The sequence below is a fragment of the Polyodon spathula genome, chromosome 19, assembly GCF_017654505.1.
Source record: "Polyodon spathula isolate WHYD16114869_AA chromosome 19, ASM1765450v1, whole genome shotgun sequence".
Classification (NCBI taxonomy): domain Eukaryota; kingdom Metazoa; phylum Chordata; class Actinopteri; order Acipenseriformes; family Polyodontidae; genus Polyodon; species Polyodon spathula.
In genome coordinates, this window is record NC_054552.1 from 22,937,573 (window position 1) to 22,955,181 (window position 17,609).

Sequence of the window (17,609 nt, forward strand, 5' to 3'; positions counted from 1 at the left end):
TTCCCAGGGAGCTTCTCTTCCATCTGTTTAGGAATATGCTTGAAGACCTCAGCATTTCAGGCACATTTCTTACAGTTCAGTCATTTAAAGATGTAGCTTCTGTTTACAATATAAAATGAATTACTGTAAATATTAATACATTGTGTATGGTTGTCTGCATACAGCTGTGTAATTTATGAACAGAAAAAGGGTCATGCTTGTTTTTCTGTGTAATCAAGCATTGCATGTATATCTGTTACAAACACTTATTCGATATTCTGTATGAAAGTCGTGGCATTTTATTCATCTATCAGTTTTTTATTCATCTATCAAGTTTTTAAACTTTGTCTTCAAGTTTCATCACAATATGAACAACAGTTCTTAATACATTGTTTATTGCAGGTTTTAATGAAGCGACTCTTTTGACTGAATTTGATCAAACCTTTTCACACAGGTGGAGAGTTTTTCTCTATGATATGCTTGACAAATGCATAGTTCAAGTTCATTCTAAAGGCGCTCAGTTGAATTGAGATCCATTAAATCTGTCAAGCTCCTCAACCCAATCACGCACAACTCTGGCATGATGGATGGCTGCATTATCATCTTAAAAGTAGCCTCAAAATTGCTTAGTGGTCTTGCTGTATAACAATGCCTAAATAAACTATGGCTTTGGTGTGGTCTTCCAGCGTAATAAAGAGAGTCCAGGGTATACCGGGAGAAGATTCCCAACCAATGCCAACTCCAATCGGGTACATGGTTCACAATATAATTATAGGCAGCATTAGAGTTTCAATGAGTCTTGGTTTGGACAATCTTATATTTCACTCATTTCTTGAGAACCACTTGTGGTTTAATTTTGATCAAAATTAGACAAGTCAAAGTGCAGATTGGTTTTGAGGTACCTGTCTGGATTATATTTGTAGATGTACACAGAGTGGATATACAGTAGGTCACAGTGGTCTACCTTTTTATCATACTGGCAGCCCTCATTTTGTAAGTACATTTATGTAGTGTTCCACTCTTATGTCTCTGTTTAAAGCTCTGGTCATTGTGTTGTGTTTTATTCTAAGCGAATCGAGTAAAGATGAAAATACCTCCCACATGTAAGTAGTTATCTTTGCAGTACAGTGTCATTGCATAAAGCGTTCACTGTTTCTAATGCAGAAGGCTGATCAGCATGAGCAGCTGGTAATTTGAACTCGACAGAAGTGGTTCCTTAGCGACAACAAAGCCAGACCTCAAAGTTTTTCTCACTGCTTTGATTTTTTTTCTGTCTGAGGACCTGGTTTCAACACTTATTATTTAAATACATTATATCACTGTTGGGTGGAAATGACAAGAGTACCGTAAATGGACTATATTATAGCATCAGCGTTTGGGCTTGAGAAAAACAGTGGGCTTGACCTACTTCCATTAGTACTTCAAATCAAATGTGTTTTGTTCATGCCTTGAATTAAATTGACCAATTTTTATAAAGAAGACGTACTTGTGACAGACCGTACATTTTTAAGAGGACTTCATGATGACTGTTTTAACTGTGTAAACAATTTGTTTATGGACCTGTCTGGTGTTTATTTTAATAATTGTAGTGCACGTAGTGGATGCAAATATACTGGAAGTGTGGGTAATTGTTATACTAACCAGTTTAATATGTCCTGTAGCTATTGTAAGAAGTGTATGCTAAGGGTTTTGGTCATTTTAGTCCTGGTTTTTAATAAAGAAAAGTCAACAAGGGTCTTCCCCTCTGAGTTTGACTGCAACCGAATAATTCTACCCGGCAACAGGCTGCTGTTGCTATGCTGTCAATGGAGTCTCTATGACGTCTGTTTATCCAGACTGTAATGTATCATTTTATTGCAGGATAACATGATTCTTAATCCCAGTGACCCAGTGGTCCAGTGGTTAAAGAAACAGGTTTGTAACTAGTAGCTCCCAGATTCAAATCCCAGCTCAGCCACTGACTCATTGTGACCCTGAGCAAGTCACTTAACCTCCTTGTGCTCTGTCTTTCCGATGAGACGTTGTTGTAAGTGACTCTGCAGCTGATGCATAGTTCACACACCCTAGTCTCGTATCTTGTAAAGCGCTTTGTGATGGTGGTCCACTATGAAAGGCGCTGTATAAAAATAAAGATTATTATATTATATGACATGTTTGAGGTACACATTTACAGAGCATTAGACTTGTTTTGTTTTGTTCTTTTGAAAAAACATCTAAAATATTTTCAGGGGTGCCCGTGAGTGGCAGAAATACTGCTTGCTGTTCCTTACGGCTCAGAGCAGGTCCCTTGGATATCTCAGACACGTGTGTACAACTGTCAGTGTACATTTGTGCTGTTCACACAACTACAGAAAATCAAATCCTGCTAGAACTACCTCGGTCAAGTGGATTTCGAGTATATATGTGGATGTGACAAGTGTGTGGAAACAATCTATTTAAAACAGACTGAACAGACTGGGGCCCAGTTTGAAAATCTTTCCACCCAGTAAACATTGTGCTTGGAGGTGTTCAGTTGAAGCCAGTTAATTCCTAACAAACCAATTCAATTTCATTATGGGGCATACGTCCATGTTGGAGTCTTTGTCCCTCCTGTCGGAGAGCCGGGCTGTGCCATCTGGCTTCTCTCCCCTCCGATCACCGCCACCTGTCCGATTGGGCTTTCTGAAGGGCAGAGCCGAGCCTGTGGGCTGGTACCCTGCAGATAGACCCAGAATTGTGTGGCTGGCCCTGCCAGCATACCACGCCCATACCCCCTGCCCAACCTCGTTGCCAGGGCCGGGATCCAGCTTCTGTCAACCAGCCTATCACTCCCTCCCTCCCCACTGTCATGCTTAGAGCTCTCCGCTTTGCTCTGTTTCTCCCAGGCCTGTCCTGCTAGGGGCAAATTTGCATTCTTTGAATTGATTTGTGGATTTAAGGAACCAGCAAGCAATCTGTGCCTTAAAAAATACAATGGGAGAGCTTGGGTGTAGCAATGGAAATGTCCTTGCTTTAGGACACTGCGCTTTACGTGGTTCAAATCGAGCAAGAGTAATTGTATTTCAGTTCTTGTAGTAATGGTTTTAATCTCCCACATAATACTTACAGGGGTATATTTTAGGGGCCTTTTTATTTAAAATGTTCATTATCATGTTTTTGATATTATGTTATTGTACTTGTTTATTAAGTGTCTGGGGGTTTATGTGTGCAACTGTGGTTCTGTATTTAGGCAATATCAAGCTTTTTGCAGAATGGAAAAACAGTAAAGTTACCAGAAATAAAGAACCCAGACATTGAAATGTATGGGCTTGTAAATAGCCTTTTTTTTTACTTGAAGTTTTGTAATTGATATTTTTTTTTTTTTTCCCCTTTCGGAAAATGTTTTGCTTTTAGTGTTGCTTTGCGTGAAAGGATTAACAGCTTCTGTTTTAATATAGGTGCAGTTGTTCTGGTATTTAATTTTTCCAAGGCTTGATAGAAAGAAAAACATGTTTGAATGGACAGATTGACGTGGAAGATGTTGATGGAATAAGAGTTTCTGGTTTGTTTAAACATGCAATGTACCAAAAGAATGTCCTAATTATCCATGCTTAACAGTACGGTTATAACTCACGGTACACGCAGGGAACTCAATGGTATATACTGTATACTGTCAGTTTTGGAGTTTGATGTCAAATTGTTTGAATTACAGAAGCACAAAAGCCACTTTCTAGAAAAAAAGCATGATTGTGGAATTTCTTGCGCAATTGAAGCTGTCAAGATGTCGAATGTGACAGATCCTAACACCAGCGAGAAATACTGCTCTATTATTCCAGTTGCTCTTTGTTTGGCAGTTTGTGATTACATAAAACACAACTGACAGATTGCAGAAGGTAATTCTGTTCAAAAGAAGAAAGCTTTTTAATCTTTGAAGCACAAAAAATACATCTCAGAAGCTCTTGGCTCATGATTGCCATGTTTGTATGTACTGCGTATTGAGGTTAATAAAAAAAAAAAAAAAAAAAAAAAAAACAATAAATGATTTTCATAGGATATTCCGTAATGAATAGAATGGATAAGCAACACTGACTAGCTAAAAAAAAAAAAAAAAAAAAAAAAAAGTACAATTAGAAAACTATTGCAGTGCAAGCAGATGTATTTGTTATGTGATGTTAATGGTCATGTTTAATTTGATCCACTAGACCTGTATAAGCTGTATGAGAGCTATGTGCAACTATTCAGCAACAATCGCAAGAAAGCAGGAGGATTTCTTGTGATCTCACAAGGGGCATGATAGTGGGTTTCTGTGCAACCGCCTCACACCTCAACGCAATGCCTTTATTGACCAAGCTGTCAAGACAGCTCCCTGTGTTCATGGGATGGGTTACAAGTGGGCCGTGATGGATCGAGCCCACAGACTCGGAAACACCTTGTGACAAGCAACAGTGGCTTAAATCCCAGCAACCTTCAATACCGAATAAGACCTGCATTGTGGGCTAGTCTACCATTTTCTGCAGAGGCACATTTATAAAATAAGCCACCTTGCCCATTTTACTCCACTCTGACCCTTTGTTCACTAAATATCTTGGCATCCTCTGCATAGATGCATCAAGAGAGCATCTGTCATTTTGATGGATGGCCCTTTAGCAGGTATAGGTTGGCTGTTTGCTTGTCAAATGAATATCCAGGGAGTTACCTGTTGGATGAGGTCCATTCGGAAGTTTAAAACCCAACCCAGCTGCCCCCACTCTGCCCTTTGTCTCCCTCCCTTCCTTCAGATAAGCAGCATGATGCCTTATAGGAAAATGAGCGGCTTGGATGTGATGGCTCCAGCCAGGCCAGGCTTCCTTTTCCAGGACATACTGCTGAGCAGCCCCCACTCCCTCCCCAACCACTCACACCTGGGTGCCAGGAAGTTCCTGGCAGGTTGCTGGGAGCACTGTGTCAATCACAGGAAGACAGTGAGGGGTATAGAATTGCATCACTACAAAAACTATATGGGTTTAGATAGCAGTTTATCATGACAAGGCATCACAATGTGTTTTTGCGAAAAATAAGACAGAGCTGACATAAATAGTTGTCATAATGGTAGTAATAATAATTCCAAGCATGCCATCAGATCACTTTATTATCAGGGATGCCGACTCATCGTTTTTAATAAAATGAATCCCTTTCTCTTGAAATTGGGTGTGAACGTTTGTGCAGGCTTTCTCAGCGACTGCCCCACAGGTAAAATATGCCGTGGATTTCATTAAACATGAATACTGAAACAGTAATGCATGAGGATTAAGAAAACATTGTGGGAAATAACAAAATAAACACGTTACCAATTCTTAGTGTATAACCTAGCCCTTTAGTGAATTGTGTTTTTTTTATTTTGTATTTAGTGCACCATAAGATGGTTACTACTCAATTTGTGTTCAGTGTTCTTAAAGTAAAGTGAACAGACCATGATTTCATGTTAAACAGATTCAGAATGGCTGTAAATGACAGGTAATTTGATGCACAGATTGGTGTTCATACCAGACATAGAAAGAATTGTATGTTAACAACGGTTCGAAAAGCATGACTGAATTTTGACAGTTTTATTTAAGGATAAGCTTGTCGGGGTAAACCTATTTGAGCATGCTTGACTGTTTCTGAATAGGCCCTGTCCCCTTGCCGAGAGGTGGGGATAGAAGCTATTTGCACACTACTGTTTCCAGTCTCCTGATATTTTTTTCCAAAGAGGGGTGGTCGGAGGTTAAGCTGCTATGGAGGTAACGTTGGTCAGGACATCGATGGTCTCCGCTCACTTTGTTTGTTTTTGACAAGTGTGACATGTTCATTAAACATTTGCACGCCAGATGGAGTCTTGACTAGGGCTCATCCCCAAGGCCTGCACCCCCATACAGCGTGCTGGGAAGTTGATAAGCCAGTCCTGTTTCATTTATGCAGGATAGACCCCAAAGCCTTGATTTGATACGTTCACAAGAGTGTCCTGTGGATAGCTGCTCAGCTTTCATCTTTTAAAATGATGAAATTGGAGTAGACATGAAGAATAAAATAGCCCGACAGAAGCTGAGAAACCTCACAAGGGCATCAAAACAAGTAATGAAAAAAAAAGAAACTTCTTAATAATTTGTTGAGGTCTTGCATTTTTAATATTGGTTGAATTCCCCCAGTATTACCAGTCCTGGTCACTTACCCCTCTCGTGTTTTTTTTTTTTTTTTTTTTTTTTTCTAATTTTCTTTAAACAATGTTTACGGAAGAGCTGAATGTTTTACAAAACGATATTAAAGTACATCTGTTTGAATCTTGTGAGAATATTTTCCTTGGTGTTTTCCTGTAATGCTTTTATAAGCATTTGCATGTGACACCAGTTTAAAGGGTATATCCGCATACCACATGGTGTAGCTTTTAGAACAAAGGGACAAAGAAACATAAGTTTGAATCCCAGCATTTAATCTTCTTATGCCTCAGTCCTGCCTGATAACCACCTTTAGCTCTGGCCAAAAGTTCTGCATCACCCTAGAATTAACTAATTTTGCTTCATAGCCGAGTGGCTGAATAAAGTTACTTTAACACTCCTCTTTGTAGTGTTCCATATACTTAATGAAAAACTGAAAAAGTGGAAAACTGTGACAGTTCAAAATCTAACATAAAATACTGTACTCTATTAAGGCTTCCGGTAGACTTGCAATATCATTTTGTAGTTTCTTTGATTACATGATGTTCAATAAAATGTGATTGACATGTTTGTTTTCTGCAGACATTTGATGAAAGTGGACGTGAACCATCGTTACAAGATGTTATTCCACAAACTCTGAATAGGTACTGTGAGGACCTGTAATATAGGACATGAAACAAGCACATTTTTGTAGCTATTATTATTATTATTATTATTGTTGTTATTTTGATGATCAGTGTGATTTATAGAGCCCACGCTTGTGGGCAGAGCTCATTTCAAGTTAATTATAGGGTGCTTTTGACGGCACAGCCCTGCTCTGCAGCAATCAAGCTTTCCTCCTTTTCCTTCCTGCAGCAGGCCTCCCCTCTCTCCTGTTTTTTCGAGGGGCGAAGTCTCTTACGTCAGCCGGGTGTGTGAGGGCCCTGGCTCATGTCAGCGGCCAGGAGATTGATGGTTTCCTACATCGAAGGTGCTCACAAACAACTTGGATTGACGTTTTATTATTCCTGCTATGAAAGTTAGATATGCAGCGCCTTTCTGGTTTCTGTTTGTCATTTTCCACTGTGAATATAATGGCTTGCAAGCAAAGCAATCAAGTCTTCCAGGCAAAGTAATCTAGATATGGATAGCAAACACAAATTGACATGCAGCACACAGTAAATGTGTTCTAATACTGTTATGTATCTCTAAACAGATAAGTTAATGCACAGTTGTAGATAGCAATGACCGTGTGTGTGTGTGATATATACATACACACACACACACAAACAAACATTGAGAGAAGCACAAAGACAAACACCCAATGCTAATTATTGATTGTTAGCACCATTGATAACCCAACGTGTTATTGTGAAAATAGCTGAAAGTCAGCTGCAGCCACATGTTGAAAGCTTACCTAGCTATGTTAGATACAACACATTTTCTGAGAGATTAATAATATAAAATGTTAAACTTCCAGAGAACACCGTTTTATTTTGCATGGATGTAAAATCCCTGTACCCCAGTGTTCCCAGGCATGAAACTGGAAGCATGCAAAGAGGAAATAGACTGGATAAGAACATGATACCTACTGACAAATATTAAAAATGATCAGGATAGTTTTAGAAAGTATGGCACAGCAGTTGGCTCAAAATTAGATAAGCATTTTGCAAGCACGTAACCATTAGAATACATAAGAGATGTGGATTGCATGTTTGGAATATGGACACATGGATAAGAATCTCCGTGATGGTGGTCCACTATGAAATGCTATATAAAAATATATTTATAAAGATATATGTTCATAATTACATATTGTTACCCAACATTTCAAAAATTGTTTGGAAGCATTTATGTATACTTCATTTGATTTTTTTTTTTTTTTTTTTTTTCCCTCCTCCGAAAGCATCAGTCATAGCTTTTAGAAGAGATGCAAATTTGGCTGAAATTTTAGTCCACAGTAAACATAAAGAGATCATAGATACATTGAGACATTGAAACCTGTAAAAGCACATGTAAAGTTTGCAGATATATTGGTAAACATGCAAGTGAACTTCCATCATCCAAGGATAGCAACCTTGTATATGGTATATTTTGCATAAAATGTAATAAAGTACAATATGTAGGAGAGACAGGTACATCATTATATAAAAAGTAAAAAGAAAAATACAGAACTACCTATCAAATCTGAGAAATAAAGTGAATGGACCAATAGTTCAGCACTTTGCAAGGAACAGGCACTCCACGGATAACCTAAAGTGTGTGGTTTTAGAAAAAAAAATAGATAATGTACATTATAGAAGAATAAAAGAAGATAAATAGACTAGATACCGTGATGCCTGAAGTGTTAAATAGAAAGGAACAGTAGATTGGTCCATCATTAGCTATGTAGTGAATCACAAAGACAAATAAACGTGTGGTTACCATGGCATCAGAAGCCTATAAATACCACCAATTGAAGCAAAAAGGGTCAGTCTTTTTAAGACTGTTCAGGACGTTTTTGAAAGGCAGGATGCTGAGGTTTGGGAATGGGAAGGAAAACGGTTATAAGGAAAGCTAACCCTCTAGTGGCTGTTTCCTTTTCATAAAAACGACTTGCATTCTTCATGTAGTTTAAATGTAGAGATGCACTGCGTATGTTGGTGTCGACCAAACAAGCAAACGAAAGTGTTCACGGTCGATTTGCTTTTGGTTTTCTAGACTTTATTTTCATTTTCACAGCCAACACGATAAGTCTAATTTTCATTCTGTTGCACCGTTGCGAAGTGTGTTTCCATTTAATTTAGTTTGAAAATAATGCATTAAAACTGCAAGAAACAGCTTGTGTTTGGGTTGAAGCTGTTAAATTAGGGGTAAATCAGTGACTTATTTGACAGGTGTGGTCCAATAGTCAAACAGGTTGAACATAATAAGAGGTCATGTATTGTTTGTGAAAGCACTGCTGTTTGTGCACTACGTTTTAAAGCTTCTTGGAAATGATTTATTAATGTTATAAAATGTAATTTATATCTTCATGGATTGGAACCACAGCTCCACTTCCGTCCATCTGAAACCGCGTACTTTACAATGACTTCACATGACGTGCGATTATTCAACTACCAGTTTCTGAGGTCGACCATTCAGTGCGACCCCTAGCACAAACAAAACTAGTTGTGAGCTCCAAATTCACATCCTTCGTGGGTATTAGGAACACACGTTTTGTGCTACAGACCGGATTTTGTGGAGGTTGACTGTAGGTCCATTACCTGCTTTTCAAGAAGTGAACTTGCCTTGTTGTGGCAGGATTGCTGGGCTTCACCTGACATCCCACTTCATTGTATACGGAGTCTCGACATAAAAGGAGCTCACTTGCGTCTGTTTGCTGTGGGTGCCTACAGCTGTCTGAGTGACCGTATAAAGTAGGTGAAGCTATCCTTTATCGGTACTACGGTATGTTAAACACAGCTTTGCGCTAAAACAAATGGATTATTGACATAAAAGTATCAACTGATTTCAACCCCACTTACTATCAGCATAAAAAAATAAAGCATAAGATTGGAAGGTTTATACATAAATTGCGCACTGTTAAAGTCTTCCAGATATAAAGTACTGTAATACAATGCAGAACACTGCAGTGCATATGTTTACAGCTGTCTTATCCTTTTTAATTATGTTTTGTTTTACTGAACACTACTGTAATCCATGCAGTACCTGTATTTATCATATCACCACTTCTGTGTATTGATATTTATATTGTCAGGATATTGGTGAACTTGTGATGAAGTTAATGTGCTTATTGTCACAATTCTAGCTCGGAAGGAGTATTAGTGTTATATGAGTTATGTTGCGTCATCACTGCCCATTGTGTTTTGCTTACTTCCTCATTATCGCCTTAATCTCTATTTAAAGATTCAAAATGACAAATGCATTCCCTCGTTAGCATTGAGTGCAATGTTAGTGTTATTCCTCATTAGGAGAGTGTTGCACCACTGCGCACTCAGTTCTAACAGTGAGGCTGAGACGTGCGCTGGGTTCCAATGAGTGCTTCCACTCGCTGTGCATACACAAGTGCATTTAAAAGCCACAGGAAGCCTCTCTTTTAAGTGTTATTTCCTAGGAATTGATTTGTTGAATGTCAGACAAAGTACAGCGTGCACACTGAAGAATTCAGCTATAGGAAGTATATACTCTTTTTCAAACCAATTTTTGGGGTTTTTCATTTTTAATTGGTATTTTATTTCTGTCATTTCATTTCAGTTGTAAATTATTTTTTTCAGCATAGTACAGTTTTAAGTGCATGTCTTAGTTCCTGTTTTCAAATAACTTGAAATTGTATCAGTTTTGCTAATTTTTTTTTACATTTAAATTTGTAAACTTTATCTCATTTTTTTAATCATCTATTGCCAGAGAGGAAATATCTGTCGTCTTCCAAAAAAATCTAATCAAGGTTTTAGAATCCATTTATTAACATCAGAAATATGTACTTCAAGTTTGTGTCGCGTGTTGGGGTTCTCTTACTGCATGTCTGTTTGAGCAGGAGAACCACAAAGTGATGTGTTGGCTTATTATAAATCACGAAACCGAGCATTGGACTCACAAATAAAGTGTTTTTTTAACTTTCTGATTTCTAGTTCTGTACAGAGCAGTATAAGATGTACTGGAATTTTGACTAAGCTGTTCATTTGTATATGTAATTTGTAATGTCCAAAAGATGCAATGACCAATTAATCAATCTCAGCATCACGCTGACCTCATTTATGACGTAATGTACTGGCACAGGAGCTCATGGCTACTGTAGTGCATGTGGTCATCACGATGCCCAATCGTCTGTCACAGCACAATACAGTACGTATCATGTGAAGATGTATCTTCATTCCAATGCACCCTGTGAGAACAGCTCTGTGGGGTGCTTGATCAGGCAACAGGAGATGGTCAAAAGCTGTCATTTTGGATAGCTACTTGGAACCATCAAACAAATACTTTATGTAACGCAAGTATGTGCAAAGCTGAAGGCAGCAGCATGGAAACTGAGAACTCCAGCACAAACAGATTTTGAGAATAAAGCGATCTTATCCAGTGTGTGTATACCCAGCAGGCAGACTACACTCCTTGCTTTGGCTGTAAATAAATCAACATACAGGCGTTCCTCACACAGTATGAGATGCGATCAGTATTTGTCTATGTAATGTATACTTTACCATCATTGCTGTGTGACCTTCAGTGGCAAGCATGGCGATTGCTGGAAAGAAGTGGGTGTTACAGTAAAAGGCTCTTTCAGTTCAGTTTAATGATGCAGACTTCATTAGATCCAGAGTTCGGTAGTATTAGATGACACTTTCCAGAGTGTAGGTGGTATGTGATTGAAAAGGTACACTCGGTTTAAGATTAAGGCATTTTTTCCAAATAGAGGTGCTAGTAAATGATTTCTCTAAACACATGACTAGCAGCATGAAACGGTGAATTATGCATGGAGCTTTCCACTTCTTGTTCAGTAATGTTTTATGCTGGTTTCAGACTTTATAAATCTAACAGCAAACCCTTTGTCTTAAGACTGTCATCCAAATAATCTTTAAAACTTGAATAAGCTTTTCTTTTTGGTAAAATGACCGAACAGCTACATTTTTAGATTAATTCCAGGTTAAAAATAATCTTGATGGTGAAATGCCACAGAATTTGATGGTCATTTTTTTTCTTGTTTGTTTTGAAGGCCCGTCATTTTAGCCTGAGAAACATTTTCTAACATTCAGTAAAATTGATTGACAACAAACTAGATGTAGGAAGACCGATATCTGTGGTGTGTTTGTTAAGATGGTGGATTGTGCAGCATAACGGTTTGAGGGTATGGACACAGTAGATGCAGTCTCCTTATTTGGAGAATTTCTCAAGGTCATAACTGCAGAAAAACTGCACTTTAAGGACACCTCAATAAAAAGACCACTTCACAATTAGCCTCCTACTACATTCCCAGATTGATTCTTTTTTTTTTCTACCAATTTGGAATGCCCAATTATCCAACCCGGCTCACTGCTGAAACTCTTGTGCTAGCTCAGGAGAGACAAGCACTCATGTTCTCAGAAGCGTGTGCCGTCCGCACAGCAAGCCCGCCGTGAAGCCATTACAGAACTACAGCGTTGGAGAGCCACGCAGTTCTGAGTTGCATACAGGCAGGCCTGCAGGTGTCCGGCCAGCCACAGGGGTCGCTGGTGCGCGGCGATCCAAGGATTCCTCAACCAATCTAAACCCTCCCCGTCCGGGCAGCGCTTGGCCAATTGTGCGCCGCTCCCTGGGAATATATATATAGTTTGTCCCCTGACTATTGAGGTTTCACTGTATTCCCAATAGGAACATACCATTGCAGTTTTAACTTGGAGCGGGAATGCTTTATTTAGGCAGTGGTCTCCTGGGGTAAACCCATTATTATGCCCCAGTCCTTTCTCCTGTTTTCACCACCACACAATCCTAGTTTTATAGCTGGGTGGTGCAGATTTCTAAGCTCTTTCCTCAGGATATCCCACCTCTAAAACCCCTTGTTACTGATTAAGTTTTATTGCTGCAGAGGACATGGGCACATTGAGGGAAAGTAACTGGCATCCCTGAATAAAAACAATGAATCATAGGCATCATATTGAGTTTGAATTTTAAATAATGTGCTGCAGTGCTTTACAGAGAATAGAGATAAAAGAGGTCTTTAGGTTGTCGGTGTATATTATGGTCTGGAAGAGAAGATTTTGAAACTGTTTTGTGTTCATTCCTTTGATTATTTTATGGTCTCTAATTGTGCTTGTTTAATAAACTAATGTTAGAAGAATACAGCAAGTCAAGCAGCTGCATGTTTTGGTTAATACCTTAATTATTATTCCATGAGAAGAAACACTTAATGTACCATAAGAGACAGGATCAGCTACTTCTTACAAATCGTTTGTAGTTCATATAAGTTTCTATTTAGGTGCTCCTTTGAATTTCCGTCAGTGGATTGTTTTCTGTGCACAGTAGGGGTGTTAAAATTTAACTTTGAATAAAACCAGATGGAGTAAAACCAACTACTAAATCTGCTGCCAACTGTCTAAGTACACTCTGAAGAGAAGTTTTATATTGAACGGTGATCTAGTGTTGCACACGCATCCATAGAGTGTGATTTTAAAAGATTCTATTCAGCTCCTGTCTTAAAAAAACACAAAGAATTATCAAGAAACCTTGTGAAGTCTCACGACTAAGTACTGAATAATCCCACACGCTGTGTGATTAGCACTCGAGAGAATCGGGTGGAAAGACAGCATTGTATGTCTTCAGGTGAACAACTTTCAAATGAGAGATTTTCATGTAGTCAAGAAGCGGAGGGTCAGTTAAGCTGAGCAGCTCAGCAGGTGCCTGGTTAACCCCTGTAAAAACCTCATTTACTCATGTAGGATTCACAGTGCATTCTCCAAATCCCTCAAGCGCAGTACATGTATTTTACATGACTGATAAGACGTGCGCCTGTTGCTACTTCGAGCTTCTTATCCCTGGCTGGAGACGTGTATTCCCCAGAGACGGGCATACAGTACGTGGCTGTGCAAGTTTTACACACGCAGTATCTAGAGAACCTCTTGTCCAATTGAGATAGGACTTGCTAGCGGCATTCATTCTCACAAGTAGGTTACTGTGGTTTCTATAACAAATCTAGTTATTCAGCTAAAAGATCAAGGGATGACATTACAGAAATGTGAATGCTATGTAAATACTGCAGAGTTATTGGTACACCAGCAGAGTGCATTGTGCTCTGCCACTGGCCTGGCACAGGCTCAGAACTTCTCAGCTACACAGGGTACTGTCATGTGACTGGGCTTGGCCTGTCAGGATACTTTGCATGGAAGGCCTCTATTGCACACATTGCCCACGCATACACTGTGGTGACTGTCTACTTATGAACATTATAAAAACATTTTCTCTATTAGCGAATTGCCCTGTGAGCCAGAACATACTGTAGTACTGCCACTGCCTTTTACACAGTAGGTAATCTGGCATTTAGAATTTTCTAAAGCAGACCTGCTGAAATGCTTTTTTCATAAAGCCAAAAGCCTTAACACTAGGGTATTGCTAAGATCTTTTTTTGCTGGAGTGAGCTTTTTCAAGCCCCAGTGCTATGTGCTTACTGTTGAATCTCCAGCCTGAGCACAGTGGTCTCTTATAAACAAGGGTGGATTTCAATGTGCTAGATTTTAGAGGCTCGAGTGAGTCTCTGTGCATGCACCCTCTTGATTTTCACTTCATTCAGAGAAAGGCCTTTGGTTTGTTCTCCATAAAACTGAAATCTTCAGTGAATGAAATCCTCGCCCAAACCCTTTAGGGCTTGGCCTGACGAGGCAAGCCAACAGTGCTGGAAAGAACAAACTTGTCAGAGCAGAGGAGATGTGAGAAGCTTCAGTAGGAGGAGTCGCTTATTTCCTTTTATTCTCCCTTTTCTACATACATATGTGTCGCATGCGCCTAGCCTTTGACACTGAAAATGCAACACTTTTATCAAACTCTTTCTTTCATAGCAGAGTTGAGGGTTGAAAGATCTGCATGCTTGATCGTTCAGAGCAGTTTTGCTTGCGGTGCATTTGTAATGGGAGAAACCAAACTAACAAGTCTTTGTGTCCATTCCCAGTTAATTGCCTGTTGAGCTGTTTTTGGTTTATAAAGGATATTCACATATGAAGGATGTAGTTTACAGTAAATGTTATTGGTATGGTACAGAGATACCTGTCCCAAGTCACAGCCCCCCCAAAGATAATGTAATTCTATTACATACCAGTAGATACATTCATTTAAATGTGTGACGTGACTGAGTGCTTAACACACATGAGTTGCAAATGTAATATGTTGTTTTTTAAAGTTATGTGCACAATAATATGCAGTATCAGTGTACTCTATAACTAAAGCTGGAATCTTCTGTTTAGTGTTCCGCATTTTCGGTTTTTATCTTCTGGTCTAGCAGTTCTGGTTTCTGATTAAGCTTAATATCCCTGGCATGTATGAAGAAGCATAATCTGTGTAAGTCAAGGCCACATGCATTTTCCCATGTTACTGGTACTTTGCAAACGTTTGGGCAATCGCTGTGTTGGCAGAAACAGTACCTACGGTATGAACATGACATCACCACAAACAAAGCCAGGTTTATTCGCCTTGAAATCATAAAAATAAAATAAAATTGACAGAACTTGGTGGTGCAAGCCATCGGGAGGTGCGTCAAAAATGTCACACTGGACATTTCCATCAATGCGTTCCATAAGTTTACCAAAGCATCACCATTTTCTGTAAAATATTTACGATTTAAGATTGGCAGTGTTTTAGCTGATGGACAGTACCGTCGCACGAAGTCACCAATACACACCTCTCTGCAATAAACAGTGGCTGTCCAGTGCAGCACAGCGCTCTGACAAACTCATTAACACAGTCATTCTGCGCTTTCTTTTTGTTAAAGCACATGTAAAAGCTTCATAAACTGATTGTGTGTCTCTCAGTTCACGTTATTGTTTTAGTTTAATGTGTTGCTTATCTTTCTGTATGTTCTTTTATTGTCAGCACGAACATCTACCTCAAAATATTTGCAGTGTTATGCGTCTTCTGGCTCATCTGACTCACTTTTGTTATTTTTGCTTTTTGTATACTTCGAAACATTCGTTTTCTTTTAAATATTCATAAACTGATTTACTTTTTCTCCCCATTCCTCATCCACTAAAAATTATTATTTTCATGTAAGTATTTTAATTTAATATTTTATCATGCTAGTAGTTACAACGTCCGGCAATTGCTGCAATAATCTGACTTTGATTGGCCAACATGATCAGGTGATAATGTGAAGTGAAGTGACAGAGAACCACGTTTGAATGTTATTTGGTCCTCGGACATCTAAACGTCTTCTGTATCGTAGGATACAGTGTAGGGCTGCTTATTACAATGTCAGTCAAAATAAAACAGCATTTTAATCAAAATGTTGTGTATTTCCTAGAAAGTAGTACCAAAAAATATTGAATAATAGACAAAAATAGGGTATACATCAGTAAAAACCAACATCCTATTTAAAAAAAAAAAAAAAAATCCTGTAATTTTTTGGTAAAATGCGTAATAAACTGGAAATGCGGAACACTACTTATGTTTTAAAATATACATGTTATGAAAAGCTGTAATATTTTGTTCTTTTGGGAGGGTGGGAATGTTGTTTAAGGAGTTGAATGTTTTATAAAGGAGTTGCAGGGGAGCTGGGCAGCTCAGTGCATTGGCGATCAGAGCCTTTTCACCTCTGGGTCCATCTCTGCCCCAGCCGCGGTTATCATGACTGTCATATCCATCAGCCGGCTGGTCAGGAATGGCCCATGTGAAGCAAGTTCTGGTGGATCTCAACACAGTTCTCTGTGGATCAGGGTCCACATACAAAACCACCATGTCTCCTGGATTGGGCCACTGTGTCTTAGAGAGGCCAAGGGTTCGATGAGCAAAATGGCTGAATTTTCCGTATCATGGTTCTCAAGCTCTTTTCTTAAATATTCCCAATAGGTTTTCATTTCAACCATTTTTATCCAGGGCAATTGAAAAACTAAACTCCCTTCTTAAATACATTTCTTATTTTAAATACATTTTCTGTAAATGATTTGTTAAAATTTCGAACTGAATTGTTTTTTCTAATAAGTGAAACTGTCCTGTCCAGAGCAAACAGGCTGTGAAGATTTGTTTCCCCAGAAACAAGCTATATTTAAAATATATAATTTAAAAATATAATTAATAAAAAGAGTAATAAAGCTTTGGCTTGTCAACAAAATAAAAAAAGGCTAGGGAGTTAAACTTTTAAAAGACTTTCTTACCTTACTTGGAGCAAAATTATCACAGAGACAGAAATTCTTGTGCTAAGATTTGTAGATTAAAAACAGTAGATTAAACATTGCTTCCTGTGTTTTAGGTAAGATTTACTCTAATAGACTATCAGACAGAAGATTTACTCTAATAGACTATCGGACAGAAAGACGATCAGCTATTGTCAAGCTCCATTTAAAAAATATCCTTGGAGGCAGCATACTGAAACCTTACTTAGCACTCCTTTTAAGACAGTGAGGAGTAGGTGCTTGTGTACCGCAAGCATTGAGCTCTTTAAGACAGTATTGTTGATCCTGCCTTCAGCATCTGAGACTGAAAATAGTGAGGCTACAATGATTCCTTTATGTAGAGCAGTCTACAAAGCATATTTACAAAGGACGGAGATGAACTGGTTGAAACAAAGGGCTAGAAGGACTAGCGTTAAGAGCTCTCTGGGCACATTTCTAGCTGGACCAGGGCTTGAAAGAAGGCAAATGAAGTCTGAGGATTTTAGTCTCCTTTGCTCTCAATCCTGCAACCTTTCACTAGCACAGAACACAATGCAAATTTAAAAAAAAAAAAAAAAGCCAAACTCAAACCGTTCATACAACAGCCATACCTGTGAATGGTTTGCTTGCTCCGTAGTGATGTCTCCTTCTCCCGTTATTTTTTTTTAGTGGGCTTGCATGTTAGCCATCAGTTTAATGGTCTTTTTTATGTTACATTCATTTG

General features: G+C 38.7%; 1 protein-coding gene across 9 annotated transcripts in view; it reads left to right on the top strand.

Annotated features, from left to right (window-relative positions):
• Nucleotides 1-17,609, top strand: part of LOC121294469 (neogenin-like) — a 164,362-nt gene that overhangs the window by 110,636 nt on the left and 36,117 nt on the right. The window lies entirely within an intron of this gene.